The sequence below is a fragment of the Pinus tabuliformis genome, chromosome 8, assembly GCF_031772625.1.
Source record: "Pinus tabuliformis cultivar Carrire ecotype Pingquan chromosome 8, CPIR1, whole genome shotgun sequence".
Classification (NCBI taxonomy): Eukaryota; Viridiplantae; Streptophyta; class Pinopsida; order Pinales; family Pinaceae; genus Pinus; species Pinus tabuliformis.
Window position 1 is genome coordinate 921,151,225 of NC_142294.1, and position 14,694 is coordinate 921,165,918.

At 38.9% G+C, this 14,694-nt stretch overlaps 1 protein-coding gene across 4 annotated transcripts in view; it reads left to right on the top strand.

Moving 5' to 3' along the window:
* The window catches only part of LOC149238532 (uncharacterized), a 42,497-nt gene extending 39,514 nt beyond the window's left edge, over positions 1-2,983 (top strand). The window contains exon 2 of one of the 4 annotated variants that reach the window (XM_089373077.1): positions 2,804-2,983. The gene's annotated coding sequence lies outside the window, so the exon portion shown is untranslated. Of the gene's footprint in view, positions 1-1,801; positions 2,406-2,662 lie in introns of those variants that run through there. The other 3 variants (XM_089373078.1, XM_089373079.1, XM_089373076.1) reach the window with 3 other exon arrangements.
* Positions 2,984-14,694: the final 11,711 nt, after the last annotated feature.

Genomic DNA, 14,694 nt, shown 5'->3' on the forward strand with positions numbered 1-14,694 from the left:
GAAAAGGAAAAAAAGAAAAAGCTCTTGGCTAGGCTTGGGTGCTATGCAGCACAATCCAGGTGGCTGTCATATATTCTTCACGTGTCCTCTAGGGGCATGCAGCATACCTCGAAAATGTGTGCTTTTTGCGCTGAGAGGCACTCTCCAGCCCAGTATGGTATAGATGTAATGTTTGGTTTGTAAATAGAAATAAATAAAATAAAAAGATTAATGTAATGTAATGTAGACATTTTAACTCGGGCGAATTAAAATTTTAAAAAATAAAAATAAAAGTAGAAATAATAAAAGAAAACCAAAATAACAATAAAAATAAAAATAACCTATGGCATTCATGTGGATTATAGCCTATTTAAAGGGGGAAATCAAACCAACCTAGATCCATGTTAATTCCAAATCTACCAAGCGCCAAGAGGGATCAAATCTCTTGAGATGCAAACTTCTTTTAGAATGAAAAGAGATCTGATCCCACTCAATGCTTGGTAGATCTGGAGTTAAGATGGATCTAGGCTGGTTATATCATTCAGAAGTTATCATATTTAGAAACATGGTTTTCAACAGGGTATCCCTACAGTTGTTACTTTGTGCTAGAGCTTTGGTATCCCTAGAGTCGTCACTTTGTGCTAGAGCTTTGGCACTAACTTTTGTGGTGCCATTGATCTAGGCTGGTTATATCCTTCAGAAATTATCATATTTAGAAACACATTTTTCAGCAGGGTTATCCCTACAGTCATTACCTTGTGCTAGAGCTTTGGCACTAACTTTTGTGGTGCCATTGATCTAGGCTGGTTATATCATTCAGAAGTTATCATATTTAGAAACATAGTTTTCAAAGGGGTCCTACAATCGTTACTTTGTGCTAGAGCTTTGGCACTAACTTTTGTGGTGCCATTGCGGGAATCATTGTGTTTGTTACTTCATCGACAGAGTTATTGTTTTTTATCAGATGGACGTGGATCAATTGATCCGTCTTTGGCTCTAGTCAAAGCCAAAAATTGCTACGCCCTATGTTTGGTGTCAGCAGGCCAATGAAGGCTAATGGAGGCCAGATAGGTTAATGGGATGGTGAAAAGGGGCAGAATCAGATATTAATTGCATACAGAGAATGTCAAGCATTAAATTCTAGCCAAACTCCTGACGAAGTGCTCAGCACAACTATGTTATTTCCACCAGTATGATATACACCTAAAAAGTTGTAGCATTGGCAAAGTACATTTCATGAATCAGTACAGTGAATATGAGAAAGCTAACTAGTTAGAAATGTTATATTTCTATTAGCTGACATTGTGATCTTGATACCGTGGGGGCAAAAGTTTAGTTTTGACATTTTATCCAGTCAGCCTCAACTCATTTTTAGAGCGATAAGTACATAAATTATAGAGAGCACTCAGAAGAGAGTAGACAAGAATTGTGCTAGTTTGTTAAAGGAATAATGAATGAGGCAAAAGATGCAGAACAGTCACACAGATGATAGGACACATCATGCATTTTAAAACTATGGAAGATGCACTATAGCAGAGGTCTTTTCCTATGCCAAATTTTTCTACGGAAGAGGCACTATAGGTTGAACACCCCATTACACTTTTTAAATCTCCAATAGCAGAGGTCTTTGCCGATGCCAAATTTTCTATCGAAGGTGCACTATAGGTTGAACACCCCATTAGAAGGGTTTGAGTTGGCACATAGACAGCCATTGTAATTGATCAAAAAGATGATAACATTTTCCACTTGTTCAATTCTTTGTTGTTCTGGAATAAAATTGAGTAGGACCTATCTCAGAGGAAATTGAATTTTTTGATGACAGGTTGTTACGGGTCCTGAATTTTATGAGGTGTATATCTGGTGTAGTGTGCATTGAATGAGGGATTTGATGCATACCAGGACTTCCCTCTTCCTTGCGAGATGTACATCTTCCTTAAAGGTCTATAGCACAGTATGTCCATTGAGTGTTAAATGCTATCTACTGTTAGTCCCATTTGCAATCTAGTTTTGGAGCATTCAGTCTTATCAGCTTTCTCGTCTATGGAGGATAACTGGGTGAGCACAAAATGAATGTCTGCAAGGTTTGATCCATGCTTTTGGTGCTCCTGCCCAGCCCCAGCATCTTTTTTCACTCTTGCAATCAATTAGATTGCATAATTGCTAGACTGTTAAATTTGTTATCCATATACAGATTGAAAACTATAGCCTGGAACTTATTTACAATGCTGGCAAAAATTATCAACACCAATTTTAGCAACTTGAAGGTTGTAATAAACTGTTCTTTATAAAGTTATTTTCTACTTTTAAGACGTTTGATGTTTGTACAGCCAAGGATTATGCAAGAAATTTGGAACTTTTATGTAAAGGTAGACTTTAGATGCTACGATATATGATATGATAAGATAATTTCATTAATATTCAAATAATGACAGAAAAGTTGGTTAATGTGAATATAGTGCTCAAAATAGTAGCTCTTTTGAAATGGGATATAGTGCCCAAGTGTTCAATTTAAGTTGTAATGTATTAGTTCTTTATAAATTTCTTTTCTACTTTCTAATAGATTTGATGTTTGACAGTACAGCCAAGGACTATGCAAAACGTTTTGGAAACTTTTATGTCAAGTTAGATTTTATATAATATAAGATAAAATAATATTATTATTGTTGAAATAATGATCTCAAAGTTGGTCGAGGTGCAGATGGTGTTCAAAATAAAAGTTCTTTTTGAATGAGGATATAGTGCTCAAAGTGTTGAATTTAAGTTGGGACTTCAGACTGCCTGTTAGGCTATAATTAGCTAAACTGGTTGATTTTTAAATCTGCAGAGAGCCTCCAAAATTTATACTGGAATATTATTTGTGAGATTGCCAAGAGAAATTCAGTCCCAATTTTAGCCCTCAAGGATGGCATATGGTTGGGATAAATTGGCCCTTTGTAAATTTATTTTCGGGTTGGCATGAGAATGTGACTTTATACGGCTGAGGACTATGAAAATGGTTTGGAAATTTTGTTTGAAGCTATTTTAGAGAATTTAGAAGTTCTTTTGAGTAAGTATACAGTGATCTGTCCTTCAACCCTTGGATTGGGGGGGAGGGTGCGGTGGGGCGCCGCGTGGGGGGGTGCGGTGGGGCGCCGCGTGGGGGAGTGCCGGGGGTGGATAAAACAAAAATATTAAGAATAAGCAATGCATGCACACATTATTCCCTACAATTCGATGTGGTGATATTTTTTTTTTTCTATCTGCTTTGATCAAGATTGTATGTCAAAGTTGCAGAAGTGGCCAAAACCACTTTGAAGCTACATATTTTGTTCTTTGCCCTGACTGTTTACATCTTAACAACCATATGAATCTCGATTAGTACTAATTGCTATTATAATTAGGCAATAATCTCTTGGAGTTGGTCAAATATATTGTATTAAATAAGGTTTGATAACGATTAAACTTTTGAAGAGAATGTTATAGTTTGGGGATGTTAAAACGTTTATTTGCACCAACTAGGAATTCAAAAGAAGCACCCACTTTTATCCTGAAGTTGGTTTCACTTTGAATTGGGTTTTTATGGCATGTTTATTGCATGATAATTTGAAGTTAACGTTTCTTTTGTGGACTGTTAATGTGATTTATGGGTACGTTTTTTTCCAAAAGAAAAAGAGCTTTATACTAACTATTTAAGTAGAATAAATATGCATATTATCTGTCCATCTGACACTCCAAGGGTATAGAACTCTGTTTCTTTCAAAAAATGACTCCTATGAGCTAAAACATTTTTAAGATTTACATTCCTCCAGAGCCCCAGGCTCAAACTTCATATACATTTGTACACAGAAAATCCAAATATCTGGCACCACAGACCACATATTCATTATCATTTGGGGAAAAACCATTTAGTAGAATTTGTTTCGGTCTCGAGGGTAAACCTTCCAGCATAATGAGAGTTTCTTTAGAGAGTTGGTATGCCCTCTCATTGAATTCTCTATAGATATGAAGGATTGAAACAGTTAAAAAAATGTTCCTTATTTCTTGGTCTTTCCATTATTTGGACAAGAATTAAATATTTTAGTATGCGTTTCTCATTTGTCCAGTCTATGGTTAGTTTGGAGTCTCCCATCACCTGGAGATTTAAGATACATCTATCTAAACCTATTTTAGGAAGAAACGACAAAGCAGCTTTAAGAGAAATAAACTGCTTCTCATTTAGAAATAAAATTCTCCCTGTTCCACACATTCCCAGGGTTCCTTGACAGGTAACATTAAAAAATTGCTAAGCCTTTGATTTATCGATGTCTGGACTGTTCAAAACTCCATGGGCAAATTCGATTTGGTAGAAAAGTTGGATAAGAAGGATTTCTTTATGTGATTTTATTTTTCGTTATGTGATTTTGTACCGAGCCTCATAATTTGCTTTGGTACGATAATGTTAACTGTACCCAATGAGTCCATCCGAGGATATCCAAGAATAATATCAATATCATCGATATCTATAGCAGGAAAATCTGAATTGATTTATCGATGTCTAGACTGTTCAAAACTCCATGGGAAAATTCGATTTGATAGGAAAGTTGGATAAGAAGGATTTCTTTATGTGATTTTGTACCGAACCTCATAATTTGCTTTGGTACAATAATATTAACTGTACCCAATGAGTCCATCTGAGGATATCCAAGAATAATATCAATATCATCGATATCTATAGCAGGAAAATCTGAATTAAAAACATATTTATCCATAGTAATCTTCAAACCTTGAAAAATTCGAACATTTTCACCGACAGCCTCTGATATGCTTTACGGGGTCCTGCAGTCTTTTGGCCAAGTCAATTTTGGGCATCATTTCAGTCTTGGTTAGCCATATTTCCCAAGCAAAAACACTTGGCAGTGTCTTGTATTCAGAATCCAATTTATCCTTATACCAATTCTCAAAACACTATAGAAGAGTTTCTCCATTCCCTTTTTTCTACCTCTAAAATTTAGAGCCTCATTCCAGACTTACCTTGTATAAGAACTGTGTACAAGTAAATGACCTATGGACTCTCCATTTGATTTGCACAGAGTACATCTACTCCCAAGACAATTGATTGACGGTTACCTCAAGTTGGAACGTGCCAACCAAAGAAAAATATATTTTTAAGAGATATTATAGTTTCCATAAAGATTTTCACCACTATCCGTTCTCCTCTTAATCAATCTTGGCCTTGTGCCCTACTTTCATTGTATACACCAATAAGGCTTTGTGATTTATGCTTCATAAGAAATTGCATCATTCTTCCACAAATTTTTCTTGGAAATCCATCTATATGGTTGTTTTCTATCCTTGTTTTCATATTGAACTTGAATTAGGATCTGCCATATCTTCTAAATGATGCAACCCCTTGTTTGTTTAGAAATAATTTCAAGGGTTTCAAGAGCATGTAGTGTTGAAAACAGCTTATCCATGGATCATCTCCAAGACTAAATCTTCCCAGCTTCCCTGCCATCCATTCCCCTAGTAAGGGGATGCTCCCATGATTGTAGGATTTCACTTTCTTCTTGATCATTCTTCCATAGTGCACAATGATGTATATTATTTTTCATCACTTTTTAACATGGACCCTTTATTTGAGCATTCTTTGTAAACTTTTGGTTGTCAATGCTGGACCAAAAATATTTATGGCATATGTAGGCTTTTTGCTAGTTTCCTCCATTTTACTTGTGGAACCCGTAAATTTTCTTGTTTACCATTATTAAGAAGGTTAAAATATTCTCTTATTATTTTTTTAAATGTTATAAATTGCATTCCCTAAAATAGTTTTTACCAATATCATCGATCCCCCTCTTCCCCTCTTGACAACTATCTATAACACCAATTGGACATCCTATATTTTTTCATAAACGAGAATCCCAATCCTTGAAATTATAGTAATTGTCTTTTGGGTGGAACCCTAGAGATATTCCAACCAATGTTGTGAACATTGACATCGGGATAAAAACGACAAGGGTCCAGAAAACCAAAAAAATTGTAAAAATCAATAAAATATTGGTAAAAATTGGCAAACATCGGCAAAATCAAGATATGATCAAAATATTGGTAAAAGTTGACGAATGTTGGCTAGGCCAAAAAATCGTGATTTCAAGATAAAATCAGGATGTTCGCAACATTGATTTGAACATGAATATGAGTTGGATAATTTCTCTTACCATCAAGGGTATTAAAAATCAAAAGGGTTCTAACTTCGATACATCTCATTTTTCTAGAGAACGTAATGTTGTTTGGGATAGAAACACTCAATGAAGTAGAAATACTCAATGAAGCAAAAATGTATAAGGAAATCATGCTATCACTAGTGTTTTCCAGCTCATTGGTGCCCCATGATAATATTTCTCCTCCTTTCAAATATAGTGTTCCACAATGTTTGGTGCCATGTGTTTATTTTTTATCACTTTTCCCGTAGACCTTGATTTTTTAGCATTTTGTATGAGCATTTCATTTTCGATGCTTGACCAAAAAGATGCATGTCTTTTATGCCCCACCATCCATATATGTTAGCTTGTGAAGCAGGGGTGCCTGAACCTAGGGATGGGGTTCTTGGACTCTTACCCGATTCGCGCACCTAAGCATCAAAAACCGGTTTGGGTTCTTCTCAAACGCACCCTCCCAAACCTGGTTCGAGTATGGAGAACTTGATAATCCAAAAATTAAAAATGGGTTCTTTCTTTGTGACAATTGTTCGGTACTGCGTAAAAAGGGCGCGTGGGCCCCTGAAAACATGTACTCGAAGAGTACTTATAGTCAATCACATTTTTGTTGTCGGATTTTTCATAAAATAATAAAAATTGATGAATGGCTTTGTGGTCCCATGCTTCCACTAAACCCTTGCGTTTTCAAAACCAAAAGAATTGCGGTTGCTTTGTTTAATTTTAATGTTTCATTGCTTATGGGCTATCACATTTGCAACCTTATTTAGCTACTTCCCGTTGCTATGGATGAGTAGGAGCCTCTAGATGATGATTCCTCCCCAAAGAGCTTGTTGATTGATGAGCTTAGTGATGTTGATCATGATGAGATGGCTTGAGGAAAGCCAAATCAATTATCTTGAGACTTGCTTAGTGATGTTGATCATGATGACATGACATGAGGAAGCCAAATAAGGTATCTTGAGACTTGTTCATTGTTCAGTTTCACATTTTTTGGAAGTTTTTATTTCATGTGTGGAAATGCCTTGAGGCAAATTTTGAATGTAGTATGACAATGGAGACCTGGACACACACACACACACACACACATATATTATAATGATTCATATCTCGGCTTGATATTAAATTTGAAATTTCATTGTGAATGTTCAATGCTTTATTTATTTTTGTTGTAAATGTGGAAGATTTCAAAACTGAAAATTTGAATTTCATAATTCAAATTTCATATATATATATATACCCTTGAAGAACCCATGCACCCCTGTTTCAAAAAGTGATGTCCCTGCCCCCTACCCGTACCCAAACCCGGTTTCTAGACAACTTAAATGTTGGCTTTTTGTTGTTCTCCATTTTACTGTTGGAACCCCTTCCTTTTCTCTTTTACTAGTGGAACATTTTCATCTTATATTTTTAGCCTTTTTGAGGTATGTGTGTCTTAAGGGCATAAATGTCGGGTAGGCTGTATCCTTAAATACAAGTCCTTTTTGTAGACAATGTAATGTTGTTTGGGATAAGACCACTCCGTGTCTCCTCGCGGGACGACTAAGTGGTTGGCACAATGGGAAGTTACCCCCTCCGCTCAATTTCAAATACCATAGGTTCCGTTGTGATAAGGCTCAAGGAGTAGGCTCCCCTACTCTCGTGGAGTCTCAATTCTTGTTGTGTCATAAATTTTTGGTACATCTAGGTTACGGGCTATTGGATATTTTCTTCATGTTATAGTGGTAGCCGAATCTTGGGTCTCGCATAGATTACTCCAATGAGTTGCCAATTCACCATGATAAAAAAGAAAGAACACTTTGTGAAGCAAAAATGTACAAGAAAATTTCACCTTTTTAATCTAGCGTTGCATAATTCTTGGTGTTATATATTTATTTTTCATCCCTTTTTCCAATGGACCCTCATTTTTAGCATTTTGCATAAGATTTTCATTGCTAATGTTTGACTAAAAAGATGATGTTCCTTATGGTCCCATACTCCAATGTGTGTTAGCTTTTGGTTGGTTTCTTTAGATGACTAGTGGAACCCCTTTCATATTTCTTTTACTAACAAAACAATTTCTTCTTATGTTTTCTAGATTTTGGAGGTATGTGTCCTAAGGAAAATTGATACTCTACTATACCCTCCAGCATAGGTTTTCTTAATATTGATTGATTGCGCCCCTCTTCGAGTACTTCATTTTCTTGTAATTCGTTCAAAGAAGTGAGGATTTGTAAGCATGTGCCTCTCCCCTTGTGCTTTATAGTACATAGTAATGATCTCCTTGTGCTTGTTTGCTTCACGTGTTGTTCCTGTTCGAAACACACTACATCTTCTATAAAAAGGAGATGTGGCAAGGATAGAGCCCTCCCCATTTTCATAGCCCTTGTTTGTGCCTTTCCCCTTTGCTTCAACAATCATTTGGCTTAGTGCTTTAGCCAGTGATAGGAATAGGAAGGGAGAGATCAATTAGCCTTTCTTGAGCTTCTTTGTTGCAGAGAAAAAATTTCATGGATCACTATTTATCTTGACTATAAAAGATATGCTAATGAGAGAGACCTCATAGTTCGATTTACCACTTGGGAACTTATTGCTATTTGGACCAACAACCATTTGAGATATGGCCAACTTTATCCATCTTTATTATCAACACAAGACTTTTTTTGACCTTTTATTGACAAGCTCTTGAATTTGATTCTTAAAAGGAAAACTAAATTTCTCTTTTAAGAAAGACCTTGAAAAGACGTTTGTTAGTTTATTTGCTAGATTCTTTGTAATAATCCTGTACACAGATCCTAACATTTGCATTTAAGGCAACCATAGTTCTCTATGTTTTGTATTTGTTTTGTTAATATTTTATGAAGCTTTTAGCTTTATTGTTTCTTCCTCTATAAAGACTCTACCATTGTTGTCAAACATTTTTAGAATCTATTCCTTTGTCTCCTTAAGCTCCTTTTCATCTTGGCTTTTTCTTTTGCACATTTTAACACTACTTTTCTTGATTTTTTCAAATTAACAACAAAATGAAACATTGTTGTTTCCCTTGTTTAGGGCTAGTGCCTTTAACCTTCCATGTTGATTTTCACTACTTTGAAAGGCCTTTTTCAAAGTCTACTATTACATAATTTCTATCGCAATTATATGAATTTACTTTTGGTGTTCCTTGATCAATCCATTTGTCTGCAATGCCTCCAAGAGAGTATTCATCTCTAAAAATTAAAGGGACATGAGGAAGCCTAAACCACTGTTCACGGTGATGGACTCGCCAATGTTAAGGGGATCTCCCTGGTAAGAAGTCCCAACTAGACCTCAGACCGTTTGGAGTAGGAGTCCCAGCGGTGGGTGGTAATGTAATGGCTTGACTGCAATAGCACGTAGAGGTAAGTATGATAACTTTGGGCTAAAACAAGTGTGTGACCTTGCAGCGAGTCAAGTGAGATGCATGGGGGTTTTAACACATGGAGGGGAAAATGAAGTGTGCCCCTTAGAAGCCTGTAATAATACGCAACTTGAAAGGAACACACGAGCGAAATGACATCACAAGATAAAATGTAGAATAGTCAAGAAATTAAAGAGACTGGTTAATCCAACAACACACATTCAACAAGATTCATCCAATTGCATACAAAATAGTTCATAAGCAAATGCGAACATTAAACAATATACATTGCTAAAGCAACCGGAATAGTGCAACTACAAGAACAACATATGCATGAAAGCGTGTTGGGTTATGTTATTATTATTATAGGTGAAAGTTCTATCCATACATACACCATTGACGACCACTAGCCCCAATAGTGGAACATTACAGTTAAGAACCCCTGCTCCTCCAAAGAAGTATACTCGCTTTACGCTGTGGAGAAGTCAATATTCGTCACAATACTCCCAAGCCTTTTTTAAGCCTAAGCCTAGCCAAAAGCTTGGTTCCCAAAAGGCTGTTCTATGAGCTATGATGTTCTATTTATAATAAGGGGTGGGGTGATCGTTGATATTCCCATTTGTGGCTCTTTGACTACCCTCACAACTCTTCAACTATTTTACAAATAACTCATTACATAATATGATGACCTTTCATATTCCACTAACGACACTTCGAATTTCACTTACAACATATTTACAAATAATATTACATTTTCCTCATGTACCCATGTGAGACAAAATAGGCTAGAGAGCCTAACAAGACACAACATTATGACTTCGAAGTTTGGGGAAAGACTAACTCGGCAACTTCCACTTGGTGATGCTTGGTCGCGTACTCATGCCAAGCTTGGTACTGTGAGATGATGTTCCCAAAATTGTTTTATGGTGTCTTTTTGATAATAGACTCCTGCCTCCATAGCATCTGGGTATATGGTCTTGGACCCTCTATCCAACTTGTTTTGAAGCATGTGCAACATGGTGTTGACCATGACAGGACCACCAATGTACTTTTGCATGTTATGTGCGCTAAGCTCCAAGTCATCCCTGGTGGCCTCCTGCCTTAGCTCCTCCATGTACCTATCGTCTTTAGTCGGACTTGTTTATTGTGTTTAGCCTCGGTGAGGGAACCGATTGAAGGGATCGTGTGCGTTCTCACCATGACATCCAAACATATGTACAACCGTGCATATGGGGCCTGTATGCTGGTGACGAATGGGGTGGCTGCTCATAGTTCTGGGTCAACATCGAGACCTTTGCTTTCTCTAGATCTGCTTGAGGCTTCATCATCTTTCACAAGTGAAGCGGGGCCCCTTTCTACCACATAGTCCACTCTTGCACATGGACGATGGCAACATGTATGTCCTTGAGAGTTTGCGCAATCTTTTTGCTCTGCTGCTATAAGCCATGCATATGGACAACTGTTTTATGCATGATGCTAAATTTGTCATAGAGCTTCGCATCACAGTCTTGAGTGTTGATACTTTATCGAGTATCACTTTCCTCATCTCTGCCATTGCGGAAAATGCGTTACGCTCTCTGAGTTGTTCTGCCTCTTACGTGGCCGCCTGCAAGTTCTTTGCCATTTGTTCATTCTCGACCAACAAGAACTTAACATTAGAGCTTGTGGCTCCTGCATAGGCCAAGGTGGCATCGACAATGGCAGTTGGATGCTGTTTGACATCTGACACTATCACCCTTTCCTTCATGAATGCAGGTGACGCGTGATCATTCAGAAAGTGTTTCCTTCGCGCCTGTACAATCTTCTTCTGCAACTCATCGAATGAAAGATTGTACACATCCATAACTAGATCATCATCAAGGAGAACAACCTCTCCTTGCTTGCTCGGGACTGGTTTTGACACTGGAGGTGGAGGAGACTGAGAGGTGACCTTGGGTGCTCTTGGCATGAGGTCGATGTCTTCATTCTGTGGCTCATCCCCCAACTCCATGTCCATCACTTCAATCAGTTGCTCAATCTGTTGAGCAAGCTCCTGATCCTGCATCTGTTCACCCTCTTCTTCAACTGTCGACTGTTCTGAATCCTCAACCTGTATGGGCGTTGTTTTCTCTGTCGCGCCTTGCCTTTCTTCTTCCTCTTGTTTATGCTTTTCTTACCTTATTCTCCTTCTCAACTCCTGCTCTTCCTTCAACTTCTTTGTTTTCGCAACTTCTGTTCTGCTTCCTCTAGCCTTTTCTTTTCTTTCTTCCTTCGCTTTGCCCTCTTTATCCGTTGCTGCCCCTTTGCCTCCACTGCCAAAGCTGCTTTCTTAGTGATATGATCTGCTCTCATCTTGTAGCTTTGCTCAGCCTCTGGGTTCTCGACAATCTTCCTCTTACCTTTGTCCTGCACCAGAGTGATGCTTATTGTTGTTGTTGTTGCTGCTTATCGTGCTGCTGTTGCCTGTAGAGAAACCTTCCAAGTTGTGGCTATATTGATCGACTCGTGGAGCTTGGAGTCATTGTAACAGTATCTCCAAGGGTCCTCCTCGTGCCAGTGAAATGTCCTGTGGATCCATGGATAGTACACCTTCGCACAGTGGTTCTTGCAAATACCGTGGGGATCATACAGATTGAAGTCTTTGGTGCCGAACTCGAACTTCAATATCTCCTTAGCTTCGACATCCACATATTTCAAGCTCTTAATCTCGTACAATCCGATCCACAAAGGAAGAGCGGGCCATGGTGCCTTCTTCTCTGATAACCTTGTGGAGAGGTGATATGAGACCTCTTGCATGACCAACTTGTTCGTGGCATACCTTGGTAGAACATGCAGAGGCTTCTCTTCACCAAACACTCTGATGAAGGTGCCACTGGGTGAGGCATACCAATTTGTAATGTTAAGTATCGTCTCCATTGCTTATTAGGACATGCAAGGTGGATCCCACTCAAAGATCATCTTGTATAACAGGATGATGAAATGGTCAATCAACCTTGCCATTACTCCTCGGTAGCTGCAGTCGGAAAGCAATTTCCAATAAATATTGACGACAATCTCTTTATGGTGTCCATGTCTAGCTCATGCGAGGAAACTGCTATTGGGCACATATTGCATCCAGTAAGTATGCAGACGTGTATAATCTCGCATGCTCATCCTTGGGTGGATTCCAGGCGTTAGTCACATGGACTTTCAACTTGATGATCCAACAAGTCCGACCAGTTGAAGGGCCTTCCATTAGTCACCAACTGGTCTAACACAACTACCCAACCTTCATGAAAGGTCTCGGTGCTCTCTTGACCATATATTCGGCATGCAAAGATGATCAAGAACTGGTAGGTCTTCCTGAGAGACTTTGCCTTGTAAACATGATTGGGTGCCTGTTTGAACTTTGACGACTCTTTCACCCACTGCTTGATTATATCTCTTATGTTCACCTCACTGTGGGTGGCATAGAAAAGTGTGTCTATACACCTCGTCGGCTGAGGTAAATGATACCCTTGATGATAGTTCTCCGCCTTGAAGGTGGCAAGCTCTATCCCGCTGGCATTGCTCAATGTCATAGCTTCTGGATCTGCGTGTGAGACGATCCAGCGAATAATGTTAGCACATGGGAAGGCGGGGTACCTGCATGCAACCTTGTAAAAGCTTAACTGCTGGACATTGACATAAACTCGTCGATCCTCTAAGTCCTCCTTGAAGTCCTCTGTGAAGATATCCTTGATCTGCTGCCATGTCAACTTCATGCTCTTCTCAATAAACAATTGAGTGTCTACGTAAACTGGCATGTTAATTGGCACCTGCTCAACTGCTTCCCCATTTCTATTCGACAGTTTTCTTTGATGCAACTCTCTTGGGAGCCATGTTAACTATAACTGCTACAGAGATGCTTAACAACAGCTGTACCTGGAGACAGAGAGGACACTCATGGCATGCAAATGTTAGCTTAAAACCAAAAGCACTTCAATACAAGACCAAAGCAACAAACTGGGCAGATGCTGGGAGGGATTATGCAATTCTGGTTCACAGAGGTGACTGGATGCCTCTTGGAACTGCGCATTGCGCAGTCCCAATAGTTAGTGAGGGAGGCTCGCTGACTGGAAATACGCAATGCACAGTTTAGTCTCGACACAAGCTAGGAGAGACTGCACATTGCGAAGTCTCAGTGCCTAGGACTGGGAGGCTAGCTCTTGGAACTACATAGTCTGCATTTGGAGCCAACCCAAGGCAGCCTTTGCGCAATTCCAGAAGCCAAGGTTGGGCCTTGATCTCCCAGAATGCACATTGCATGAAAGGGAAGGCGATATCCGGGCAAGGGAAGCCCATATCTACCCAAGAGGAGTGTGAAATCGAGCAAATCTAAAGGATGGTGATATGCTAGGTGAAAATCTGATTGAATGACGATGCATGTAAGTAAAACAAGTGTAGAAATGAATCAAACTGAAGGAAAATGAAGCATGTGGAGAGAGCCGCCGTAACGATGACTGTTAGTGCAAAAATTCGGTAATGCATGCGACACTCGGGAAAGACTGCAAAATTTACAACAACAGTTCTACAAGCTAAAATAAGTTAAAAGGCCAACAGTCGTTCAACAAAACAAATGAAACAACACTCTCACAAGCTAAACAAGCAAAAGCGACAGAAAAAGCGGCAAAAGACAAGAAAAGCAAGACTTACCCGGAAAAGCGACGACGATCGCACCGAAGGTTTCTTTATCTCTTCATAAATGCTAGAGCTCCAAGATCGAATGTGAAAATGAGCTCTAGCTGCGCTGATTAAATAGATTTGGTCGATTTAGGGTTTATGACACGAAGTCCAAAAATCAAGGAAAAATGACACTTGGCGACAGTTTCCAAAATAACTCGAGTGTCTCCTTCGGGCTGCTAAAAATAGAGGTCTATTTTCTAGGGATGCTTTTCCGATTTTTTCCTTTTTGCTTTTCGAGAAAAGCCACCATGCATTTCTTAGAAAGATTGTGTGGTTCTGGGAAGGACTAGGCAACTTACTGGCTTGTGCATTGAGCAACTTCTAAGTAAGAGGCTTCTACGCAATTTCTCGGATGCCTCTCATGATTTGTGCAATTTCCCAGCTGAAGGTTGGCTGTCAACTAGCTCTGCGCAATTTCCCAACTGAAGGCTCACTGTCAGCTTGGACTGCGCAATTCTCGAAAGCAAGGCTGGTTGCCCTCGAGGATTGCACAGTTCTCTAAGG